This window comes from Lactuca sativa, chromosome 7 (genome assembly GCF_002870075.4).
Source record: "Lactuca sativa cultivar Salinas chromosome 7, Lsat_Salinas_v11, whole genome shotgun sequence".
Taxonomy (NCBI): Eukaryota; Viridiplantae; Streptophyta; class Magnoliopsida; order Asterales; family Asteraceae; genus Lactuca; species Lactuca sativa.
The window spans coordinates 8,281,584-8,309,500 of record NC_056629.2 but is presented as its reverse complement, the minus strand read 5'-3'; the positions used below and the strand labels follow the sequence as shown (position 1 = coordinate 8,309,500).

The 27,917-nt window shown below is 37.1% G+C and overlaps 1 pseudogene; it reads right to left on the bottom strand.

The window, feature by feature from the left end:
* Positions 1–5,358: 5,358 nt before the first annotated feature.
* LOC111908168 (vacuolar cation/proton exchanger 5-like) lies at positions 5,359–8,147 on the bottom strand (annotated as a pseudogene).
* Positions 8,148–27,917: the final 19,770 nt, after the last annotated feature.

The following is a 27,917-nucleotide window of genomic DNA, read 5'->3' as shown; positions in this document are numbered from 1 at the left end:
ACGTCTTTGCAAGGGCACAAAGTGTAATTTCATGGAATTGCATCAATTCACTTTTTCCTAAGTAACTAAGATTGGGAATTTTATGAAAACATTTAGTTACTTTAATAATTCATTATACTTATAATGGAAGGTTTCATCCTATCCTACCCGTTCGGCTAACGACTCTCCACTAGTCAAGAGTGCGGTGGGTAAGAGTGGATACCCATTCAATTGCCATTTTATAGGCAATTTCCTTAAACACCCCTTATAGACCAGCTTCGTGAATGAGGCCTACTAACGGTAAGACTGACTTTTACTCATACATATATATATATATATATATATATATATATATATATATATATAATGTTAGACTTTTAATGTTATATATAGTATAGGGTGTATTTTATACTTTTAAAATATTAGGTGGTCAAATTTAACAATTATACCTTTAATTCAATTAAATTGTAAACCAAAACTTTTATGGATTTATTAAACCTCTTTTAATTATACACCTTAATTAATTAATAAAACCATAAGGGTGTGATTTGAACTTTTTCAAAACAATACCAGAGTTTTAGAATTTAACATTCCTAATTAAACTTTTAATCAACTTTTAAATTCCAAAACTTGAGGGCAAGTTTTGAAACATTTCAACACATTAGGGTTTTGAATTTAAATATACATCAAAATTAAACCATTTAATCAAAATTTAAATTCCAAAACTTGAGGGCAAGTTTTGAAACCTTTTTCAAAACATTAGGGTTTTAACTATTTAAATTTCAAAACAACAAAACTTTTGGGGTTCAAATTTAAACTATAAAACCTAAAGGGCAAAATATGAAACTTTTCATAACAACAAGGATCAAATAACAAATAATTTAAATTAACATTTAATCACATAATTATCCATATTTGATTTGTTTAATGATTGCTTGCAAAACAATTTATCAATTTAGTCAAAATAATTAATCAATTATCACATAAGGAAACAATTATCTTATTAATTGATAAATATCTTCAATTAGATCAAAAATATAGTCATATGTATCAAAAAATCGGATTTATATTGATCTAATATGATAAGGTAACTATCCATAAGCAAAAACAGCAAGAAATCGCGAAATACCCTCCATCTGACGAGTTGACTCGTCGAGTCAGGCTTGGACTCGTCGAGTCTGCATGGACTCGGCGAGTTCAGCCATGGACTCGGCGAGTCCAGCCTCCAGAAACCCAAAAAACGAATTTTCTAGTTATACAATGCATCAATACAATTGAAACCAAGCTAGGCTCTGATACCACTGATGGGTTTTAGTCATAAGACATCCTATGTGCTTATACAAACCCTAATGCTTGGATCTAGGTTTCTCTATTGTACATGCTTTGAATCCAAGACTATAAACCCTAATTCTAGCATATGGAAATCAATATTAACATATAATTAGGTTTAAGATATTACCTTGATTGTTATGTAGCAATAACAATCCCAATTCCTCCTTGAATTGACTTTGGAAGGCTTAGAGTCACAAGTGTCACTCCTCTAATGGCTCACAAACACCATAAGCAAGAGGATGAAGAGGAGAGAGGTTAGAGGCTGCCAAAACTCGTGTGAAACCCTAGCAAGAAGCTTGTCCACGTTTTTGGTCCTTAAGGGATCTTTATATAGTGAGGCTATTAGGGTTATTTAACAAGGAAACCCTAATTTGGTTGCTTAAGCCCTAAGCAACCCATAGACTCCTTTAATCAAGCCCTTGGACGATTTCCTTATGGGCTTCCCATAAGAATTCATCCAACCCTTGATACAAGGCAATCCATGGCCCAAATTGCAATTATCTTATAATTACAATTCCAGTCCCTTAAGTTTAATTAATCTCTTTTAGTCACAAAACTAATTACAAATTAATTATTGACTAATATTAATTAAAAAAATATGATTTCTCCTTTAATATATTATTACCATAATATATTAATAAATCATATTTAATCCTTTCTCTCCATAATTCATCCTATCAAGTTGCTTTGGTGAAGGCAACCCAAAAGGACCATGCACCATCGGGTCAAGTACATACCAAAATAGTTATGGACTTAGACACTAATCCAACAAAAATAGCAATATGTATAGAGGAGTATGGTATGTATGAATGTACACATTTGATCGGTGAGATGATAGAATGATTGGTGTAATTCCTAAAGTTGTCATATCGTTTGGCATGTCCACCACCAACCGAGTTGAAGCAGAATTGATGATTGAAGATACGCATGGAAGAAGTCCTAGTAGAGTCTAAGGAATTTTTTATAATTATTGGACACATTCATATGTGTTAAATGACTATGTGAAATTCTTGTATGGTGACTTGGAGAACTGAGAGGCAATACTTGGGACGATTATGAGTAGGTGTGAAAGGTAGTAGAGGCCTATACTACCGGAAGCACAGGACTCGCACTTGGATCAAGGAAAGTCACAAGGTTAACAAGGAATTAGTAATTGATTATGTTTTGTTCGTATCTGTCGTTATCATCGTTCGGTAATGACTAAGAAGATGATTGATATTCCGAACCTAGTGATCATATCAAATCGAGTCCGACTAAGATGAGTGTGTTACGTGGTTTAGAGAACCAAGTTCGATGCAGCGTCCAACTTAAGCCAGAAGATTAAAGTGCAAGATAATCAGAGCGATCAATAGAAGTATCACGATCTCCGTGAAAGTAAAAAGCTAGTAGCTAGAAGTGTTACATGCTAGAATGTGATTATATCACATTAGAACATGAAGGAAGGTATATTCCATTCTGGAATCTGAATCAAAAAGACCTAAGTCTAAGCATTGCATCATAGGATGAGAGGTCATTAGAACATGACCCATCGATCTGTTACAATAATTGATGTAAAGTCTATTTACGAAGGAGCAGGAGTCTCCAATAAAGATCGAGTTTGTAACTCGATGGTTACAATTGAAAGTCTAACATAGTACGAAGAACGGTTGCAAGATTGAGCAACGCCAGCAGTTAAGAAGTCCACGGGTTAATAATCATTTAAAAGGACATAAGAGTTACGGTTATTACCTAGGATGAAGAGATAACATATGGAGTCATTATACAAGCCCTATCTCTTTGATGATTCCAGGACGTAATCATCATAAGGGGGAGATAATTGTAACGCCCGCAGATTCGGGCTAGTCAATTTATAGATAATAAGCATTAAAAATGTCTTTTTGATAGGAGGTTATTTTGGATAAATAATCTTAACAAAAGTATAGTATATGTCAAAAGGATTTCGTATATATAAAGAACACTGAAATCCGACTTATAACGAAGAAGTTATGACCCGTCGAAGTTTTGCGACAAAACCGGCACGGCTCCGCGTATCGTAAAAAGTAAATTTTTGACAAAATACTTTTTAGCCTTAGCGATCTAAATGAAAGTTGTAGTATATGTTAAAATGAGAGTGCCCATATAGAGAACGTCCAAATCTGACTTCATTTGAGGAAGTTATGAATTTTCTAAGATTTTGCATAACAGTATACAGCCCGGAAATCGAATTTTAGATCGATCGATTTTTAGCCGACACAACCCAAGTGAGAATCGAAGATATCGCTAGTAGGAAGTCAACGATATCAAGACAGTTGAAAGCGGACATCGGATGAAAAAGTTATGAATTTTTAACGGACTTTAACTGTCTAAGCCTGTTAAAATATAACTTTAAAAATAAATCCAAAATTAACTGAAGGATTCTAAATGAAAGTTGTATATCCCGTCTACATGTGGATATAAAGAACGTGAAAAATAGAGCTCGTAGGTGAAAGTTACAGATTTTAGAAGATAATTAGTTTTTGGAGTAACCAGTAAGTGACACATGGCGCGATCTGAGCCACTGCTTCTTCCCCACGCGTTGCCATCAAATGGTGACATGTGGACAATGAATGCCCAATGTTCAGATAGGGAACACCCGATGTTCAGCATAGTCACAACATATAAAAAGAAGGCGCAAATCACTTCATTCCTCATACCTTTCAACTCCATTCTCTCCCAAACCCCCCAAGGTCCTAAGACCTTTTCTCTAACACCTCTTAGGTGTTAGTAGCGAGTCCCGGAGTGCCAGAAGGCCCTGAAAAAAATAGCTTTCAACTCAGAAGTTCTGCTCGAGCAGAGCCCGACTACTCGCTAAACCCCCCCTGTAAGTGAGTTAGGTTTACCATACTTTAAGTATAACTTATGTTTAAGTTCATTATCGTTATTATGAATCTATACAAAAGATTTATCAGTGATTCCAAGTTGTTATATTGATTGATGTATTTACGGGGATGATGTCTAGGCTGTGATTTAGTGATGTGTTTAAAGTGTGATTTCAGTATACTTCGTATACCAAACGGACCTTACCTCTGATATGATCCTACCTGGTTGTTAATTACTTGATAGTTCATGAACGTAGACTTTGAGTTAATGATGAATCTAAACTATAATTAGTCGCAGTAAATATTAGACTAAAACTTAGTGATAATGACACAAGGTTACGTCAATGGAAAAGACAATTGCTAGAAGTGAAGTGTTGTCCGAATTACGAATCATCACTTTAACAAGTGAGTGCACAGTTACTCTCATCTTACACATAGATATGAAGCATGCTTATGTGCTTATTATTTGTGCTAAGAATATTATGTGTTAGATAACAAATTATGAGATGATGTGTAACTGATTTAATCATATAAGTATTATATATTTATAAACACTACTAGAAAAACAGCCTTTTACGACGCTCATTGCGCATCGTAAAACGCTCAGACAACGCGCAAATGCGCGTCAAGGAAGGCCCTGTCATAAAGAGAGACGACGCGCTTTTGCGTGTCGTCTATAGACGACGCGCATTTACGACGCTCATTTATGACGTGCGGTTATGACACACAATGCGTATCAAGGAAGGCCATGTCATAAAGGAACACGTCACGCATTTGCGTGTCGTAACCTTACGACGCGCGTGTTTATGACACGCAATGCGTATCAAAGATGCTCCTGTCAAGAAAGGCCATGTCATAAATGAAGACGACACATATTTTTGCGTATCGTTATTTTAATTTTTTTTTTAAAAAAAATTATTTATAGATTTACTGATTTTCAAATTAAATTTGAATTTCATGTCTCATAATAGAAAATAAAATACTATATAAAAAAAGTACAATACATTGCACAAAAGTTAATGTACATTGCACAAAAGTTAATGTCATACAAATTATATTATTTCTTTTTTATTTTTCAAAAGTAAGAAAAATAAATTTTTTATTATAGATTTCTTGGTATTAATTTTTTTTTTGTTTGTAAATATTCCAAGCATGTCCTTCAGATTTGATTCCAATTCCAATTCCAATTCTCTTGATGGATTCCATTCCTTCAAAAATACAACTGATCGACATTAAGTCGTTTAACATAAGGAACGGAAACAATGAATTCCCCAACATCCAGATCTCCAATTGATATTGACAAACACAAGCCACGAGGCCAACATCTCAAAGGACCAATCTACCAAAAAATAAGTTTAAACAAGTTATATTTTTCTTTAAATATAAAAAATAAATAAACCCATTTTTCAATAATATTAAATATGTGATGTGATTAAAAGAGCCATATCATACCTGTGCACCACCACCGACATTAAGCCGGCCGACTTCACCACCACTAGCAGGTACACGCTCTCTCCTACAAAAATAAACAAAAAATATATAAATGATCAGATACTGAAATAGGACTAAAAAAAGAAAGCATAATATAAGATCTGATAACTTATTCTTCTTGACTGCATTCAAGTGCGTGATCTGCTTATAGATAATATAAGCCTCCTTCTTCATACTCAAGTATGCAACGTGAATCACCAACAGAAGCTACGGTTATAACTGATCCTTCAACAATCACAAATGTAATATTTGTTCCTGATGATTGAACTGAATTCATAACAATCCATAAGTAAGGAATCAAACCAACTAGTTGCTTATAACTCTGTGATACTACATGCATTCAATATAAAATCACCGAAAGCAAAAAGGAAATATTTATTTGTTTTCACAAATCCTGCCACCAAAGCCCTAGGCAACACTGCAATCCATTCATCTCGGTTAAGGTAGTAGTAGTATGCAATAATAATAACTATATGCCATCAAGGAAAGTCAAACTAGAACATACAATTGACTTGAAACTCTTTATGACGGATTCAAAGCTTTAAGGTTTATCTTCAGCAAAACCAGAGACAAAAGTTAGTTCCATAAACAATGTAGAAGAAAAAAGGTCTAGTCAAAAGTCAAATGAAAGAGAACAATGGCTATAACTTACGTATAGATAGAAGGTCTATATGTACAAAGAAACTTGCAGCAACTATCAAATATCAAAACACAAGCATTACTCCCTTGAAGTAATTGGATGTTCCATCCTACAAATATATAAAAGAACCATTTTTAAATGAAATTTTTAATTTAGTCAAATTTTTGTAAAAATATATGAATATGAGGCTTACTTGCAACATGAAAGCCACTACTAGAACTGTCATAATAAGAGTTGTTGTCTCAAAAAGTTGAAAATTTAGATCCAAAGGACGCCCCATGATCCACCCAACAACCACACAAAATGGAATCTGCAGTTACAAACACAAAAATTTTAAAATAAAAGTTAGTATTTGTTTAAATTATGTTGCTATTTCTTTAAATTAACCTTTCTTTTAATATACAGAGAAAAAAACACGTACAACAAACATAGATATTTGTGTTGAGGAGCCAATCGCGACTCCTAAAGAGATATCCTGCAAAGATTGTAACTAAAAATATTTAAAAAACTAAATAAAATGAATTATGATTCTTGTAATGACTAATAACTTACAAGCTTATCTTTCATGACAAACATGATGGCACTTGCATGTTCTGCTGCATTTCCAACAATAGGAAGAAGGATGACACTGATAAATGCTATAGGGATATTCATTGCAACAGAAGCACCCTCTAAATGGAAATCATGTCTATATTTTAGAAAATAGGTTCATTGATTATTAGTTTAAGATAATTATTCTGATACCTCAATGGAGTTGACTAGATATTCTGAAAGAATGGAAATGAAGAGTGTCAAGATGCTGAGCCAGATAACACATTCATACTTTGAAATATCAGGAGATTCTTCATCATCATCATCTGAATTGTCTTCTTTTGGGCTATCTTCCTGATATTTCTAAATCAATATTAGAAAACTAATGTGTTTATATAGATTTAAATAAACGAAACTTAACGTCATTTATTTAACTTTAACATAAAATGACAGATTATTATCTTACTTTAATCATATCGTATTCTCTTTTTGTGACACTTGATATTATCTTACTATTTCTGTCTGACATCTTACATGACACTCATATTATCTTAATGTATTCTCTCTTTCTAATAAAGAGCATATAGTCTTAATGTAATCTTTCTCTTTTTCTGACATATGATATTTCTTACTATAATGTTAATGAGCCCATAATATAGGGACTTTGCTGAATATTTCGCTTTGTTTTATTACTAGTATATGCTTTCTTCTAAAAGGAGGGTGTATAAATGCCAATCACCAACCTCAGTGATTGGTGAATACGAATTCTTCTGTGTAGTCAACTGAAGAAACAAGTAGGCCCCATATGTAATAAGCATTACACAACTGCTAAATCTTGAAAGGGCCAATTCTGACTTTCCAAATTGCAATTCAGTGTGTGTGAAGTGAAGAATAGCAGGGAATAACAGACCCATCACTGCCATTAACAACAACCCTGAGCTCATCACAACATTTGGCTGCAAACAAATCGGTATTCATCAAAAATCCAAGTATGTTGAAAGGATTCAAGAAACTTTGACCTCATTTTAGTAATTAACTTACCTTGTAAAAAACCTGTTCCTTTTTAGGAAGAAAGATTCCTCCACAGAAAAACGTGCATCCAAGAACAAGCAACATGTTTGCCAAAATTGACCCCAGTAATGATTGTTGCACAACACGTAGCATACCATGGAATTGAATTCCTTCACCCTCCCCTAGGAATGGTGAAATACATCAAACAAGGAATTAAATTGTATCTCGAATATGTCAAAAACATAGAATTTTTTTTTAAAAAAAATGAAGCAAACAAACAATCAAGCTTAAGTGGTATAAAAAGAAACTGAATTACTATGATGCATTTGTCAAATTCTTGATATTTTTAAGCAAACAGACTCACCCAAACTTGTTTTAAGCTTCAAAGATATTTCATCCCGACTCTTGCTTGAAACTTTACTAAGCCTATCCTGTAATGAGTGTCGAAGAGCACCTGTTGGTGGACAAAAAGAGCATTCAGATTCAATAATCACACACACACACACACACACACATATATATATATATATATATATATATATATATATATATAGAACCCTATTACTAAATGTGTGTGTATGTGTGTGTCGAATTGGCTGACGCCCTTAAGTATGACATGAGGACTCACTTGCAGACACAGGTTGGGATTTTCTATCAATCTGCAGTACAATTGATTTGCTGCTTAAGTTACCATCCCTCTTTAATTCAATACATATAGGCGTTCGAGTTGCACCACCTTCACCAGTTGGCTGCTCAAGTTAATTTGAAAATTGAAATGACTTCTTTTGTTATCATAATGAATTAGAAAAAACATAAAGTGTATATTTATGTCCAGATTGAATATGAAAATAAAGAAAAATGAAGGTCGTACCAGAGCAAGATGCCCAATCAAACTGTTCAAAACTGCTGATTTACCTGCACTCTGAACAATTGGTAGCCCATAATTAGAAATGAACTATTTAAGATCCATAAATTGGTAAACCTGAAAAAAGCAAAAGGGTAGGCTAGTAAGATCAGATTGGCTCCATGATTAGCTAAACAGTAGACCCTTAGCAGTTGATGAGTGGAGCCTGATCTAGTAGAAAGCATAATGCAAATTAATACTTCTACATATGGCATTAAGCAACAGTAGATGAGTTTCTGCTGCAAGCAATAGTTTTGAATCACCTATATGCTAAATTGGAATCTAAGCAAAAATAGTTCCCAACTACATTTAGAAAAAGATCCATCAAAAATAGGGATCGCAACAAAAACATATCGAGAGATCCACTGACTTAGTCAATCAACACAAAAGCAAGTAGTCGGATCAAAAGAGCTCATGTAAGACAAACTTACGGTATTGCAAAGAGCAACAAAATTAAGAAATGTGGAAGGGCGTTTTGAAGAAGACGATGAATTTCCATCAACATCTTCATCGTTAAGCAAAGCCACAGCCTGCCGCATCGAATCCGCAAGTTGAGCCAATTCTTCAATCTACCAAGCTTGCACTGAGGGACTATAAGGTTAGGGAAAAAAAGTTGATTTCCAGTGAAACAATCACCTGCAAATCGAAAAAAAATAATAAGAAGGGAGAAAAAGGGTTGTAATCAAACCAGAGGAAGAAAAAGGAAGAATAGGCACATCTTTTCTTTCTTCCTTTTTTTTCTTTTCGCTCTCAAACTCTGGCTGTAAATAGAAAAGAGCGTGAGATATTGAGAGAATAGACACAAGAGAGACATAGATATTGATTCAGGTACGGTTGAGAGGTAAGAACATTTAATCATTTGAAGAAGAAGGAATTTGGATGGGCGAGGTGGGGACGAGGAAAACTTGTTTCCTGTGAGATCCAAAGCACAAAAGCCCTAGTTTTTCCAATTTTGGGATGACGTGTCTTTAACATGTGAGAACGTGGGTGAAGGCGGGGGACCTAGGGCTTCTTGTTGGAGGCGCTGGAGGTGGGTGAAGGCGGAGGCCCTAGGGCTTCTTGTTGCTAATTCAAAGATCAACATCGATGGTAGAAGGTGGAGGCATCAGTAGAAGGAACAAGGTAAAAAGAGAGGAGATCGAACCATTTGGTGTGAGGGTCGATTTGGAAGAAATCTCAAACCCTTAACCTTAAACATGATGTGAAGCAATTGATCCATAATCTTCTTCGTCTCCGTCAATTCCTTGGGCTCACATAATCGGACGATGGTGGTAAATGAAGCATTATTCGAGAAGGAAGGTGCATCGCCGTAGTTTGAGGCTAGAAGAGGAAATGAGGATTGGAGGTAGTGGATGTGGATGAGGGGTGGAGACGAGGGAGAAGAAGGTGGGGGTTTAAAAAATTTGGGGATTTCATTTTCCCTCCGACACGCGCGTTTCTTAAAAAAATATAAAACGACATTCACAGACGATGCACAAGTACCTTCCATGTTTTTAATATTTTTACATGAGACACTAATTTAAGGGCACTCAGTAATGCGCGACCTAAATCCTTAAAATTTTTGAAGAGATAATACTTTTTTAATGTCGGTCTCTAATGCGTAACATAAATCAAAGAGCGTCGTGTTTTGCGTGTCGTAAAAGGCTGTTTTTCTAGTAGTGAAATAAATATTGGGTAGCGACGGGTGATGAGAGATAGGCGATGATAGATAGGTGATGACAACTAGGTTATGATAAATAGGTGATGTGAGATGAGAGATGATTGGGAGATGCCATAGTCTTGACATGCGATGATGCGATGTAGTCATCTACCAGAGTATAGATGGCGACCACTGACTAATCTAAATAGTCATGTGGAAACTCTAGCAGGATCATAACCTGTAGGTGATGAATTACGAGTTCAGGCGATGTAGTAACTACGTATTTATGCGTTGATACTCGAACCATTACTAGACACGTATTAGGGAAGTAATCCCTAAATCAGCACTGTGTATGCGATGCAGGCGATGATCCTTTGGAAAAGTCCATAGGAACAAACATATTAGGAAATGCGATGTAAGGCGATGAGAAGTAAATACGATGTAGGAGATGACCCTTAGGATAAATCTTTAGGGAAGAATAAATAAAGAAAATGGGGATGGGTAATCTGGTTAATTGTTTGACATGAAATATGTGAAGAAACAAATTAACTATATTATTGTGGGTTGATAACCTTATGTACTCACCAGGTTTCCCAACCTGAACCACTCAATTTATTGTATCACAGGAAGCAATATTAAAGATACATTATGCTAAGAGATTCAAGGAGATGTATATCATTAGTGTAAATTAATGTAAGGTTTGTTTATGTTTATGTTTTTGTATCGACGATGACATCCCAATGCTTTTGTAACGCTTGAGATTCCGTATGAAGTTGATTCCAAGTTGCTTAAGTTTTCTTTTTGGAACTCGGCGTGTTGGAGCATCATCACGGCGTGTCGAGATGTTTTTGGCCGTGTGGTTTAATGAAGCAACACAATGAGTTGAGGTGCCTCAACTCAGCGTGTTGACAGCTAGGAAGGAAACCCTAATTTTTAGGGTGTTGCACCCTATTTAAAGGCCTTAAGTCCATTGGTTGGCCTCCTTACCAACCTTATTTGTCCAGAAACCCTAAAATCAAGTATCATCTTCCATTTTTTGAGTGTGTAAGCTTGTGAAGAACCTTGGGTGTTCATTTTTGGTGCATTTTGAAGGAGCTAAAGTAAATAGGAGTTGATTGGCTTGAAGAAGAGGTCTTGGATCCAGAACCACTGTAAGTCCCTAATTTTCCTGTGTATCAATCAAATCCGTTTAATTGTGCGGAATCCCAATCAAACGGATGATGTCAGATCAAATATAAGAGAAGGAGAAGAAGAATAATATGAATCTTGTATGTATTGATATGAATTATGATCCGGATACAAGAGATTCACACACACATAAAAGCTCCTGTTTCTCTCTGGCCGAAAACTCTCTACTGCTCATGAATCTATTCCTCACACCCTAACACCTCTATTTATACAAGGGAGTATGGGCCGGAAACAAATGGGCCGTAAATGAGTTTATGTCCGTAAGGTGTTTACAGCCGTAAACTCAACCGTAAACATGACCTGACCGTAAACTAGACTGTAAGCTCATAAATATTACAGAAAAAATACAACTGCCTAGAAAAGTAAAGTATAAACCATATTTTGACCCAACCATCTCCCCCTTGGTTTATAACTTTCTTTTCTTAATTGACCCAACAAGCTCCCCCTAAAAAGTAGCTGGCTCTTCTTGTTAATCTTCAATGGAAGCTTGGCTTCAGCTTTAACCTTCGATTTCTTCACAGCATCAGGATGAACATATGAATCTTCAATGAATGACTTCATCTTGAGAACTTGAGGTTTTCTTCAGAATTTGGCATTGAACGCACATTGGGTGAGGAGGCTTGACGTATTGATTCTTGAATGATAACGCTTTCAGCTTGAGAATCTTCAGAGAGAACATCAGAGAGAACTAAACTTCTAGATCACTTCAGTAGGTTCATAGATAGCAGTAGACTGATTGAGGAGGCTTCAATGCAATCCGTCACACAATCTTCAATTGCAGCTTCACCTTGCTTCTGGGGTTGAAGGATTGAATGTTGAAAGAATAATCTTCATTTCTTGCTCCTTTGAATGCGAATTCTTCGATGCTCACGGACGAGGCTTTGGCTCAGAAATCTTCAACACAAACTCCATGAGTCTTATCTATACCTGAAATCACTTTTCAAGACAGAACAAAACTAAAAGAAAACTTAGCACACAAATTAAAATAGAAACAAAAGTATTTTTGGATTTTTGATTTTTCTGAAGAAGAAATAAAACAGAAATAACACTATTTTTGGATTTTTAATTTTTTTTTTATTTTTCTGTGATTTAAGATTTTTTTTTGATTTTTTTTTATTTTCATTATTTTTAATTTTTATTTCTCCCCTAATATTTAAATTAGAAGAAACTATGACAAATTTAACAAAAATAAAAATGATATCTAACTTTAAGAGTGATTTGGGATCAAAGTTTTTAGACACCCTTTATCCACTTGTCGGTACCTTCCATATTCACATCTTTGTCTAATCGATCGTCGGTATTGTGCTCCACTTAAACACGAAAAATTTGTGACAGATTTAGGACATACTATTTGTTACAAGACATGATGAACTTAAAAACCTAAAATTTATATCTGATCCTAATTTCTTAGATACTATATCTTAAGGTCCATTCATCTGACGACGACCAGGGATATTGTTGTCCACCTAAATTGAGCAGCGAGATCTACAGACAATCTGTATGAGTTTAATTTTAACTATACTGGAACGTGCTTCCCGCTTCCTGATATGCCCCAGCCATCAAGAACTTCCAGAGTACTTTTTACACCGGGTGAGTAGACAACCATTCAGAGAGAGAAGAGATTAGGAATTCTATTACTTACTACTTCAGAGGGGTTAAGAAGAAGAAGGTTGCATATGCTGTGTACCAGGTCGGATTAGAAGTCACGCAAAGGAGACAACATATGGCTAACAGATAAGAAGTATTTCACATATATATAGCCTGTAGAGAAATAGAGTTGCATATGTTGTGTACCAGGTCGGATTAGAAGTCGCGCAAAGGAGACAACATATGGCTAACAGACAGAAAAGAAAGAAAATGATATTGTACAGACCTAATTTACTGGAATTTACCAGTCTCCCCATCCAACCGGAATTAAGGACAGAATCCGCACATCGAGGAAAAGTTAAGCCACGATTCCAAGTACGGGTTCAATTAATGTGACGGGTAGATTCTCATGTATATCTCCCTGCCCAACCTACCCGAGCATCGTATTGTCAGGCTGAATGGATCTAACTAGGTCAAGATTTGTCAAGTCTATAAATTTCCTAAGTTCAAATCTCCCTAGTCAAGTCCATTTAAAATTTTTCGTGCCTACCGATGCATCAAACCAGAGCATAGACCCTTCAAATTTAGGTACGTTATGCAGACTCAGGTTGCCTGTTATCACTTGATAATATCACTTCCTAAAACATCTCCCTCAAGCACATTTCATTTACACCATATTATTATTATTATTATTATTATTTTGGATTTTCTGATTTTGTAATGTTTTTGGATTTTTGAAACTTTTCTAATTTTTGTTTTGTTTTTATTCCCCCCCCTAAATTTATGCATAGGAGAGAAACGAAAGTAAATGTGCAAATTTAAACTATTCTAAAACAAAAATTAGTCTTTAAAGCGAATCAGCTTAAGAAAAACTCAGGAGTATAGAGAAGAAAACGCAAACCGTAATTCACCGATTGAATCTGCATTCAGAAGGTCTGAGAACAACAAGCATAATCTCAAAACAGATCCGAAAATTCTTCATATCATTAAGCACTAACCCCATTTGTGATCTCTTCCTTTCTTCCTTTCCCGCAAAAGGACACATACTCTCAAATAATGTTCTGAGTGTTGTACAGTTGAGAGATGTCCCCAATCATATGCCAGGAGCAGTCACTACCAACAAACCGAAGTCTGATGATATGCCTCCATAACTGATCTGATACAGAGCGGGATTAGTTGGTCTTTAGAACCCAGTCCATTTCAAAACGGGGTCGACCTTTGTCATCCTTGCACGTTACTCTCTCCCATGACATGTCCTGTTTATCACAAACAGAAGACATAGAAATATTAGAATCGTTAGTTGATTTGGGAGATTGAGCCTTTGGAACCCATTTGTAGTTGGGTTTAACCCATTTCTTTTTTGATCCGATGGGTGGCTCAGTACTTGCTTTTGAACTTGATGTCGGCCGTTGAGATGACTTTGATTTTGGCTTCACGGGAGCATCTCCTGGATTGGACTTCTTGGTCGACATTCCCTTATTGCCCTTGGGATTTTGATTCTTGGCCTTGGAAGATTGATTCTTGGCCTTCTGTGTGTTCCAATCAACATTGTCTGAACGTGACCTTGAGGGGTTTTTTTTTGGAGTATCTCCCCCTTGGCGCGTTCTGCCACCCTTGTGCATAGTATGGAACGTATGCGCGATTATGACAATTTCTGGCAATGTGTCCAAGTGTTCCACAGTGAAAACAAGTCCTTTTCTTCACTGTGAAGTTATCTCTTCCTGCCCTTGGTGGCGTATCCTGGCCTTGTCTCTTGTTGTTCCCACATGCACACTTGCAACAGGCACTCTGTTTCACTGGAATTGGTGGCCTGTATTTCTCAACGGCAGGTTGATCAGAAGCAGTTGAGTTCGAAGAAACAGATTCAGAGTTCTAGGTGATGTTGGTTTGTTCAGAAGAACTCTCCTTGTTCTCATCCTCTGTTACTTTGCCTGCACAAAAAGTAGCAACATTAGTATCTTCAATATTAATAACTCCTCCTGACACAAATCCAGCTCGTTTTCCATATTGAATATGTGCCTCCCTGTCAATTTCTTTCTGTGTCATGGGGATGGACGTGTAGTTATGATTGAAAGGAGGAGGAACACTATCATACCATAGACCCTTGCTTTGATTTTCTTTGAATTTTAATTGGGTTTCATATAAGGACTCAACTATGTGACTTGACGCAGTATAATTTTTGAAACTAATGTCTGTTTTTCCACACTTAATTTTTAAAGCTTCAAGTTCTTCAGTTACAGTAGCAAGTTGTCTCTTAATATAGTTATAATTTTCAAACTTGTTGCTATACTCTTCCTGAAGTTTCCTAAAGTCCTTGGTTTTTGCTTCTAATTTAGCCTTCAGGGGTTTCTGTCCTTTCCTGAGTTGATATCGTTCATATCTCAGGTCCTCAACTTCTCTTTTAAATAAATCAATTTGTTCCCGAAGAAATTTAATCGTATCTTCACTAGATAGTGTACATGAAACTTCACATGATTGAGAACCTGAAACTTCATTGACCAAGATGTTTGCAGAACTCATTGTATTTCCACACTTCAAAGCATCAAGCTCTTCAATTACATCAGCAATACTAAGACGATTGAGATCTTTTGTCTTCTTGATGATAGCCACGTTCATATCCCACGATTTCGGAAGTGAATTCAATAGCTTTTTGTTTATCTCAGATTTGGACAAGAAGATCCCAGCTATATTCATCTCAGCAGTGAGTGTGGTAAATCGCTGCAACTGAGTTTCGAGGGTTTCTCCAGGAATATAATCAAAAATGTTGAAATTTTGTCTTAACATATCCTGACGACTCTCTTGATGGGTTTTAGCCATAAGAACTTTCATATGTGCGCATGCAAAACCCTAATGCTTGGATGTAGGCTTTCTAATTAAACATGCTTTGAATCCAAGACTTCTAATAACTAATTAGGTATAAGAACAATACAAAATCAGATCTAGAAGTTTACCTTTGAATCTCTTGTTTGATCTTGTTGTCTTGGAGCTCTAGAGTCACAACTGTCACTCCTCTAATGGCTTACAAACACCAACTAGCAAAGAGGATGATTTGAGAGAGAGGTTGGGAAGAAATCGGCCAGGGGTTCTTTTCCTTTAGAAGAGATGCCGATTTCCCTTGCTCAAGGGGTCTATTTATACTTGTAGACTCCTAGGGTTTCACCTTTAAACCCTAGCTGGATAATCTTTCCTTAAGGCAATCCAAATCCTTACGTTAGATAAGCCTTGGACGATTTTGAGCTATCCTACACCCTAGAATCCGTCCATCCCTTATCCCTTAAGGATTTACAGTCTAAAGTTTAACTATCAAACAATTGACATTTTATACCCTCTTATTTAATTAATCTCTTTAAGTCACCAAATTAATACTAATTAATTTATGACATATATTAATCAAATAACAATATTATTATTCCTTATATTATTCTCATAATATATTAATAATATTTATTCTCTCATAATAAATCATGCTATCAAGTTGCTATGGTGAAGGCAACCCAAAAGGACCATGCACAATCGGGTCAAATACTTGCCTAATATAGTTGCAGCCATAGACACTATTCCAACAGTCTTCCAGTTGGATAAGTCTAGTAACTATGTGCACAAGTACAATCCGATTTGCAATCGTAGCTCTCAAAGACGCTGTCAAACTCTGATCTAATCAATCTTGTCCTTTAGATAAGGGATCGTACAGTCCTCTGTTAGATATCATGCTGACAATTCTATGGAATGATTAGTCAAGCATTTAGGTTTCTCGATCTCTGATTTATTTGACATAGAACTTAATCGAACACATCAATTCAGTTCTGACCGGGCCCGACACATAAGTCAAATCAAATCATCGAGCGGCCGAGATATCGCTTTTACCTTCTTAGGATAAAAGTTACAGATAAACTTCGACTTATATGCATTTACTTATTCATTAATCAACTATACACAACAATGCGTTTTATAACACCGAGTTACTGATGCCTTTTCGCATTATCAATCTACAATCAATTAACAAATAACAAACCATATATCTAGGTTTTAAGACTATATGATATTATCGTCTTGCGATCACCCTTTTATATCATATTCCATAAAGTGATTCCAGCAAGCGCGGGTTTGTTCCAATGCTCAAAACCAGTTCATAAGCACTCATGAACGTCGCAACAACCCTTTGCTATGTCTAATACCATTTAGACAATCTACACACTGATTCATGACAATCTTCATTCATATCTACTTCCAACGTATGAACGATTGTGGACAATTTGAATAATTCGATTATTCTTAATAAACTCAATTATTCTGGAAGTCAAAACATGCAAAGTGAAACAATAGTTAAACAATTAACATAAGACAGTAACATTACTCATAAATAAAACTCCTTTATTTAATCATCAAATGTTAATTATATTTATCTATTACACGTTTCTAATACTATCTAATCTATGCTAACATCATCCTTCAGCCCAATACTCCTAGCATGCTGCAAGTGCTTAACCCTACTCAGTCCCTTCGTAAGCGGATCTGCTGGGTTATCTTCCGAAGATATCCTCTTCACTACAAGTTGTCCTTCTTCTACACGATGTCTAATAAAGTGATATTTTCTGTCGATATGTCTATATCTACCATGATCCCTCGGTTCCTTGGTCAAGGAAACCGCTCCTTCATTATCACAGAAAATATCCATGGGCTCCTTTATGGCAGGTACAACTCCAAGATCACCGATGAAGTTCTTCAGCCATATTGCCTCCTTTGACGCTTCGCTCGCTGCAATGTACTCTGATTCGCACGTTGAATCAGCTACAGTTTCCTGCTTGGAACTTTTCCAAGTCACTACTCCTTCATTCAGGGTAAATACCCAGCCCGACTGTGAACGGTAGTTGTCCCTGTCGGTCTGAAAGCTGGCGTCACTATACCCTCGCACCTTCAAGTCATCACTCCCTCCGAGGACTAAGAACCATTCCTTCGTCCTCCGAAGGTACTTAAGGATATTCTTCACCACAATCCAATGGGCTCTGCCTGGATTCCCTTGATATCTGCTAACCATGCTCAAAGCAAAGGCTACATCAGGGCGAGTACAAGTCATAGCGTACATGATTGAGCCAACTGCGGAAGCGTATGTACTCAGCTCATTTTTGCTATTTCAGCTTCGGTACTCGGACATTGAGTCTTACTCAACTTGGCATTACTTTGTATCGGTAATTCTCCCTTCTTCGAGTTTTCCATACTAAAACATTTTAGTACATTCTCTTAGTAAGTGTTCTGACTAAGTCCTATTAGTCTCTTACTTCTTTCTCTCACTATCCTTATTCCTAAAATATAGGAAGCCTCTCCGAGGTCCTTCATAGCGAAGCACTTCCCGAGCCAGGACTTAACTTCCTGCAGAGTCGGGATGTCATTTCCTATGAGTAATATGTCATCGACATATAGAACGAGGAAGCTTACTATACTCCCACTGGCTTTGACATATACACACGATTCATCTTCGCTTCGTACAAATCCAAACTCTTTGACTTTCTCATCGAAGCAAAGATTCCATCTGCGAGATGCTTGCTTAAGTCCATAAATGGACTTCTGAAGCTTACACACTCTATTCGGATGCTTCGGATCCACAAACCCCTCTGGCTGAGCCATGTAAACATCCTCAACCAACTTCCCATTAAGGAAAGTGGTCTTGACATCCATTTGCCAAATCTCATAATCATGAAATGCGGCAATCGCTAGCATCACTCTAATAGATTTTTATCTTCGCAACTGGTGAAAAGGTCTCATCATAGTCAACCCCGGGAGTTTGAGTAAAGCCCTTCGCGACCAATCGCGCTTTATATGTGTGTACGTTTCCATCCACGTCGGTCTTCTTCTTGAAGATCTATTTGCACCCAATGGTCTTACGTCCGGGCACATTATCAACCAAATTCCAAACTTGGTTATCATACATGGATTGGATCTCTCTATCCATTGCCTCTTACCATTTCGCAGACTCCGGGCCTGCCGCAGCTTCCTTTTAGCTATTAGGTTCATCAAGGTTTATTAGTGTACCATCACTAATATACGTGTCCCCTTCGATAGTAATATGAAAACCATAAAACTGGGGTTGGACTCTAACTCTTTCGGAACGTCTAAGAGGTAAGGACTCGTCAATTGGTTCAACCGGAGTTTCCTCCTCGGGTTGAGTGCCAGTGGTAGAGGTTCCTTCATCTATCGACTCTTGAATCTCTTCAAGCTCGATTTGCCTCCCACAGCCTCCTTGGCTTATGAGTTCTCGCTCTCGGAAAACCCCTCTCCTTCGCAACAAAGACAACGTTGTCCTTCGGTCTATAGAAGAGATATCCAAAGGATTTCTGCGGGTAGCCGATGAAAATACATCTCTCACTACGAGGTTTGAGCTTGTCATGAGTATCTCGTCTTACGAAAGCCTCACAACCCCAAACCTTGATATGTGCTAACGAGGGAGCTTTCCCTGTCCACATCTCGTGAGGTGTTTTGGCAACCTTCTTAGTAGGGACTCGGTTAAAGATATGGGCGGCAGTCTCTAAGGCATACCCCCAAAAAGAGATTGGTAGTGAAGCACGACTCATCATAGAGAGAACCATATCCAATAAGGTTCGATTACGCCTTTCTGCCACACCATTCAATTGTGGTGTCCTAGGTGGCGTCAATTGTGAAACTCTTCCACACTCCTTGAGATAATCATGGAATTCAAGACTTAGGTACTCTCCTCCTCGATCGGATCGAAGCATCTTCATTTTCCTGCCCAATTGATTCTCCACTTCATTCTTCAACTCTTTGAACTTTTCAAAAGTTTCTGACTTTTGCTTGATTAAATAGATATACCCATATCTACTATAGTCATCGGTAAAAGTCACATAGAAGCGGTTCCCATCCTTCGTGGTTGATCTAAACGGTCCACATGCATCGGTATGTATTAGGTCCAATAGACCCTCACCCCTTTCGCAAGAGCCAGCGAAGGGTGACTTAGTCATCTTTCCAAGCAAACAAGATTCGCATGTGTCATCTTCCTTAAGGTCAAATGACTCCAACACTCCATACTTTTGGAGTTGGGCTATGCGTTTCTTGTTGACATGTCCAAGACGACAATGCCACAAGGATGCTTTATCCATACTATTGGAAGAATCTATGTTCAAAACATCATTTCCTAAGTTATCAACAATCATAACAGTTTCATATATTCCATTACATGGTATAGCTTCAAAATAAAAAACACCATTTAGATAAGCTAAAATAGAACCATTCTCATTATTAAAAGAAAATCTAAAACCTTGTCTAAACAAACCATGAAATGAAATGATGTTTCTAGCCATTTCTGGCGAATAGCAACAATTGTTCAAATCTAAACTTAAACCATTCCTAAGCACTAAAGAATACACTCCAATATTGGTTACAGGCGACGATCTCCTGTTCCCCATGATTAGATTTATTCTTCCAGCCTCCACATCCTTATTTCTTCTTAGTCCCTGCACATTAGAACAAATGTGGTAACCATAACCGGTATCAAGAACCCAAGAAATAGCATGAGATGATTCGTTAGATTTAATTATGTATATACCTGCGAAAGATGGCTTGATCTTTCCTTCCTTGATGGCTTGCAGCTACTCTGGGCAGCTTCTCTTCCAATGTCCTATCTTGTTGCAGTGGTGGCACTCTGCCTACTTTGGGTTAGGGCAGGGTTTAGCAGGATCAACTTTGGTCCCACTAGAAGAGGCACCATCTCGGGCTTTAACCTTATGATAGTTCTTAGATGAAGCCTTCCTCTTCTTTCCCTTTCCTTGTCCAATAGCCAAGACAGGAGTAGCGGGTGGATTGGGAGTTGGTGCAACAAACTTGTCCTTGAAGTTGCTCTCAGCGACCCTCAAGAGACCTTGGAGTTTGCTTAGGGTGACCTCCTCTTTGTTCATGTGGTAGGTCATCCTAAATTGATTGTAGCTCGGAGGCAAAGAGTGAAGCACCATGTCGATCGCCAAGTCTTCCCCAAAGTCAACATTCAACTTGCGAAGACGGTCGACATACCTTTGCATCTTTTGCAGGTGCACGGTAATAGACTCTCCATGACCCATCTTAGCGGAAATCATGTTAGTGAAAATCTCATAACGCTCTTTTCTTGCGTTTTGGTGGTATCTCTCCAATAAGTCTTGATGCATCTCGTACGGGTACATGTCCTCATAGGGCTTTTGGAATTCGGAGTTCATGGTGGCTATCATGATGCAATGTACCTTCGTTGCATCGTGCTCATGAGTTTCAAAAGCGGTCATTTCAGCCGGAGTAGCGATTTCAGGGTTAATTTTCTCGAGCTTCTCATCGAGGACATACTCCTTATCCTCATAGCGAGCAATGGTGCGAATGTATCTTATCCATTCGCTAAAGTTCGTCCTATCGAAAGTGACCTTTTGACAAAGGCTCATCAATGTGAAAGAACTAGCAGCAACGTTGTTTGCGTTCGACATATAAATAGAAAGGACAAAGATAGATTAGAATATGAATCCCTAATTATCACCCAATAAGAAAAATTAGGGCTAGGATCCAACAACAACATTTACATATTAGAAAAGGGATGACGTAATGCAACATGCAAATAATATGAAGGTAAGTGAATGATGATTCACTAATTCTCCACCATAAAAACATAACTTTAAGTCCTAAATGTATTGAGAATTCCTGGGTTCGGATGAGATTCATTGAAACTATTCAATGGCATGTTTAAATCTCGATATGCCCCTCTAGTTTGTGACTGGGATACCGAGGATCACAAAGCGGGTGTGAATTACCATGCAAATTCACATGGTGCCTTCATTGTAAGGATCACCTATTCGATGTGCCGGTAAACCACACATGCTCCATCGAACTATGATAAACAATGAATCACCCTTTGCCACCTTTGCTTAGAACCAATTAGTGTGCCGGTAAACCACACACGCTCCACTATCTTCTTAGCAAGGGTGCAAAGTGCAATTTCATGGGATTGCATCAATTCACTTTTCCTAAAGTAACTAAGATTAGGAAATTTTAAAAACATGTAGTTACTTTGTATTTCATATTATACTTGTAATGAGAGGATGAGGTTGCCCTATCCTACCCGTTCGGCTAACGACCCTCCATCGATCAAGCAAGTGGTGGGTGTGAGTGTACACCCATTAAGTGCCATTTTATAGGCCGCAACCTTATACCCACCTTATAGATCGGCTTCGTGAATGAGGCCTACTAACGGTAAGACTAGCATTTTAGTTATACATACATATATATATATATATATATATATATATATATATATATATATATATATTAATCTTGTAATATTATATTAGTATAGGGTTGTATTTTTAAACTTTTAAAAAATCTAGGGTTTGAAATTTAAATTGTCTAAATTAAAACTTTTAATCACAAAACATAAATTTCAAAACTTGAGGACAAGTTTTAAACATTTAAAACATGGAGGATCAAATAACAAATAATTTTAATTAACAATTAATTCCATAATTATCCATATTTGATTTATTCAAGATTTCTTGCAAGATAATTACCAATTTAATCAAAATAATTAATTAATTATCATATAAGGAAATTAAATATTTTATTAGTTGATAAATATCTTTAATTAGATCAAGATTATAGTCATATATATCAAAAAATCGGATTAGGGTTGATCTAATATGATAAAGGCAAGTTTCCATAAGATAATCATCAAAAAATCCCGAATCTGACCTTTCCTGACGCTCGGACTCGCCGAGTACCCATTCTGGACTCGCCGAGTCAGGCCAACTCGCCGAGTCCATTATGGGACTTGCTGAGTCCATGACTCAGAAACACAAAAATTGAATTTTGCAAATAAGATTCAAACAAACAAGCAACAATTTATTAGAAACCAATCTAGGCTCTGATACCACTAATGGGTTTTAGCCATAAGAACTTTCCTATGTGCGCATGCAAAACCCTAATGCTTGGATCTAGGCTTTCTAATTAAACATGCTTTGAATCCAAGACTTCTAATAACTAATTAGGTATAAGAACAATACAAAATCAGATCTAGAAGTTTACCTTTGAATCTCTTGTTTGATCTTGTTGTCTTGGAGCTCTAGAGTCACAACTGTCACTCCTCTAATGGCTTACAAACACCAACTAGCAAAGAGGATGATTTGAGAGAGAGGTTGGGAAGAAATCGTCCAGGGGTTCTTTTCCTTTAGAAGAGATGCCGATTTCCCTTGCTCAAGTGGTCTATTTATACTTGTAGACTCCTGGGGTTTCACCTTTAAACCCTAGCTGGATAATCTTTCCTTAAGACAATCCAAATCCTTACCTTAGATAAGCCTTGGACAATTTTGAGCTATCCTAAACCCTAGAATCCGTCCATCCCTTATCCCTTAAGGATTTACAGTCTAAAGTGTAACTATCAAACAATTGACAGTTTATACCCTCTTAGTTAATTAATCTCTTTAAGTCACCAAATTAATACTAATTAATTTATGACTTATATTAATCAAATAACAATATTATTATTCCTTATATTATATATTAATAATATTTATTCTCTCATAATAAATCATCCTATCAAGTTGCTATGGTGAAGGCAACCCAAAAGGACCATGCACAATCGGGTCAAATACTTGCCGAATATAGTTGCAGCCTTAGACACTATTCCAACATCTCTTTCATGTTTTCAACTCCCTCGTAGACCTTAAAATCGATTAAAAAACACAACTAGAAGCTAAAATTAAACTTAAAAGTCAAATTTAAGAAAAAAAAAAACAAACTCAAAAGTCAAACATGAAAAAGTCAACCTTGAAAAAGTCAAACTTGAAAAAATCAAACTTGAAAGTCAAATCGAAAAGTTAAATTTGAAAATTTAAAAAATTAATCGAAAAGTTAAATTTGAAAATTTAAAAAAGTTTTTGAGGTATCAAGTTCTCACCTTGCTTGTTAATTACTTAGATCTCTTCTTAGGTTAGATTGTATGCTTTTAGCCATCGTTAGATGGATATTGGGGATTAGGGCGTATCAAATGCTTGTTCTTTCAGATCTAAGGTCTACATCAACTCTTTTGGCATAAAGGTGCCGACTTTATGGGTTTAAGGGCTTCATGTGTTCATTAAGTCCTTCATTTGGCCCTTTTGAGCATTTGAGCTTCTCATAGTCATTCATGAGTGTAAAGTTGGAAACTTTACATGGCCTTCAAAATTTGGGGGATCAAATCTGCATTTTGTGGGTATGTCTTTGAAGATTAGGTGCTTAATGATTAAGCCCTCACTCTTTTAAGCCTAGGGGTTGGGTTTTGGACCCATTTCAGTGGTCCCTAAGGGTAAAGTCAGAAACATTACCCTTCTAGATTTCATTCTTGGTCGAGATCTGAGTTTTAGAACTCTTTGATTCGTTGAAAACAACTTAATGCATTAAGTTGTTGGAATTTAGGCAAACACGATGAGTTTGTTGGCAAACTCGGCATGTTGGCTTGGTATCTCCCCGATCTGAAGTTGATAAAGAAACACGACGAGTTTGTTAGTGCACTCGGTGTGTTGGGTCAACATGGACTGTTGACCTTGACTTTGACTTTGACTTTTGCAATTGACCAGGGTTAACCATTGACATTTTGGATTTGGGCCTTGTGGTGTCATTGCAGGTTTGGGCTATCGTGTGGGCTTGTATTGCTTGGGGTTTTACTGGACCAGCTGAGAATATTTGTTTGGATTAGGAAAGGTTAATGGGCTTAAGGGCAAGGCCCAAGTAATGGTTTGGGCCCAATTTAGAAAATTGGGCAATTATTGGGCTTTGGATGATTATTGGTTTGAAGGCATTGATGATTGTGAGTTGGGCCTTAGTCTTGGACCAACTAGGCGAAGGGTAAAATGGTCATTTTACTCCATTTATGTGTGGAGTATTGGATTTGGTTTGGAACCAAATCATTAATCGGGTGTTATTTATTTGATAGCACGGGGATTCTAGCAGATCAACAGTCAGAGATCTATTCGTGGGTTCATCTGTCGAGGTGAGTTTTTTCACTTTGTTTAGCAGGTTGAAGGCACCAACGTCGGCCCATGGTTTATGTTAGGATGCTAGATGTATGTTCGACTCTTGCATGTAGTATATGATGATATGCTTACCGGAAAAGGCCCAATGTCAGGCGGGGCATGAGAGGATATCTTATGTTAATTATCAGTATGTGCCTTTACGATTACCGGGTGAGGCCTAATGTCGGGTGAGGCCCGATGACTGTATGGTGTGCTATAGTCTTTGTGATTATTGCATGTGCTAGTATGGTTATATGCCTATATGATTATATGGTTATATGGTAATGTGTGTATTGGGCGGGGCTCGATGACAGGCGAGGCCTGGTGACTAGAACATATGCTAGTGCTTATGATCATTTTATGTGTTAACATGATCATGTGATATTTTGTATGTGCCATGTTGGGCAAGGCCTAGTGACAGGTGAGGCTCGAGAATAACATATTTGTAATCTGAGCGGGGCTCAATGCCAAGCGAGGCTCGATGTCGGGCGGGACTCGAGGCCAGGCGAGGCCCAATGGAGGGCGGGGGCCTAGTATGTGATTCATATGTGTGGTATGTGGTATCTTGGGGAACTCACTAAGCTTTGTGCTTACGGTTTTTCAATTTATGTTTCACGTACTTGAATTTTCAAAAGGAAGAGCTCAGGTTGACTGCATGGCACGCATACTTTATGTTCCACATTTACCTTGTTCTAGGGCTTATACTCAGATTATAATGTATAAGTTTTATTTAAACAAGTAATTGATGATTCTTCTTCTATAAATAAAAAAAAAATTATGTCAATATTTTTGGGGACGTTATAATTTTAATATAAATAAAATACATTTATTCAGAAATTCTTTGATAATATCATTATCATGTTTTCTGGGAACAAATTCCGCAATATTATTCTTCAAAAAGGATACCCTGATTTTAAAATAAGCATAAATGAAAATTTTAAAATGAAAGTGTATTTGGGAATGTCACAAAAGGTCTGTTGTTCCCCACACACGGTCATCGGTTTCCATACAGAAGGAGACGTCAGCATAGTTGTGCATGAGCCACTTCTATTAATTCCCTCTGCACCAATTAGAATAAAAGGAGAATCATACGGAGATAGATGGACCAATCAGAGCACAATATCTCAAATATTGTTACTATGGTCCCCCAGTCTATGCAGATCCTTAACTATAAAAGGAGAGAGGTAATACCTGAAGAGGGGTTCTGAATTCTCATTCCTCTGCTCATACTATAATTATCTTCTCTCATCTATGACTAGATCATCAGAGTGTCCTCCCGAGATCTCCTCCCAGGGAACGACTGATGTATTATCTTATTGTGACTATAGGTTTTTGACTACGACCTCTCAACCAGCCCAGTATCTCTTCCGTGGAACAACATCGAAACATTGGCACCATTCATTGTGTGATAACACGAACAAAAACCACACAACAAACTGCATCGGTAATTGCTGGTGAAAAAGAGATAAAAGTGATAAAGGAAATGGCGGAAGGGAGTGGAGTCGATAGAATCCCAATCCATCCAACACAGTTGTTTGAGCAGCATACCATTGTAATGCCTCCAACAGCGCTAGATCTAACGACCGTCGCGACATGGTTTGTAGAGCAACCAAGCGCAACACGGAGGTCGGAGCTGACAACCACGACAACACCACCGCTTTTCATTCCTCTATCTAGAGTGCAAGATCTAGGACACAACTCAACTAATGTCACGAAAAACACTGGAACCACATTAATATGAGGTATGTTACTAAATACTCATAGTAATACTCATTTGTTACAGTTCATGACATGTTGTTGCATAAACAGACTACAAATCCCTTCATAACACCAATTTCTAATAGCATGCATAGAAAAACCTACATGTCACTCTATAACACTTCCAATAACGCAACGCAAATGCCCTTCCAAACATCACACATCCCTTTCCAAACTCCGTATATTCCCTTCCAAAATTCCATACATGTATTCACAATACCAACACGCACCACAATTTAGGATGGATGAAGTGTCTTTTCACCCTTTACAAAAGATCTCTTGAACTATGATATCCCAAACACATAAAAGTTTCCTACGCTAAAAACCTACAACAGCACAACGGACCCATACAACCACATAGACACATATAAGTGAACTATGATATCCCTAAAGCTAGACGAACAATTCTGGTGCACCTACTTCCCCTACAAAATCTCAAAAATACGGTCCAAAAATTTTATTTTTAATTATTAATAAAACCATAGTTATCAAAACATCACATAAAATTGTAGACATTGTATCTCAAAAACATCATAATCACCTGTCGAATATATCAGCGTAAAACATCCCAGACTAAATACATGGTGTGTGCACTGTAGTCATCCCGAGCTCTTTCCTTTGCTACCGGAAGTACCTGAAACCAAAGTTGAAAACTGTAAGCACGAATCTTAGTGATTATCCCCAAACTACCACATACCATACACATATTACATAATAACATAACATCCGGCCTTGCCCGCTACATCGGGCCCCGCCCGACATCGAGCAAAACTTGGTATACATATAAACATATTAACAAATACACATAAACATAATCACATAACATATGCATATAAACATTCCTCGGGCCCCTCACGGCATCAGACCGAAATCCGGAAGCATACAAACATTCCTTGGGCTTTCCCCGACATCGGACCGAAGTCCGGAAACATATAAAACAACATGCAAGAACCACAAAGACATCAAGCATATAGACGTTCCACAGGCTTTCCCCGACATTGGACCGAAGTCCGGAAAC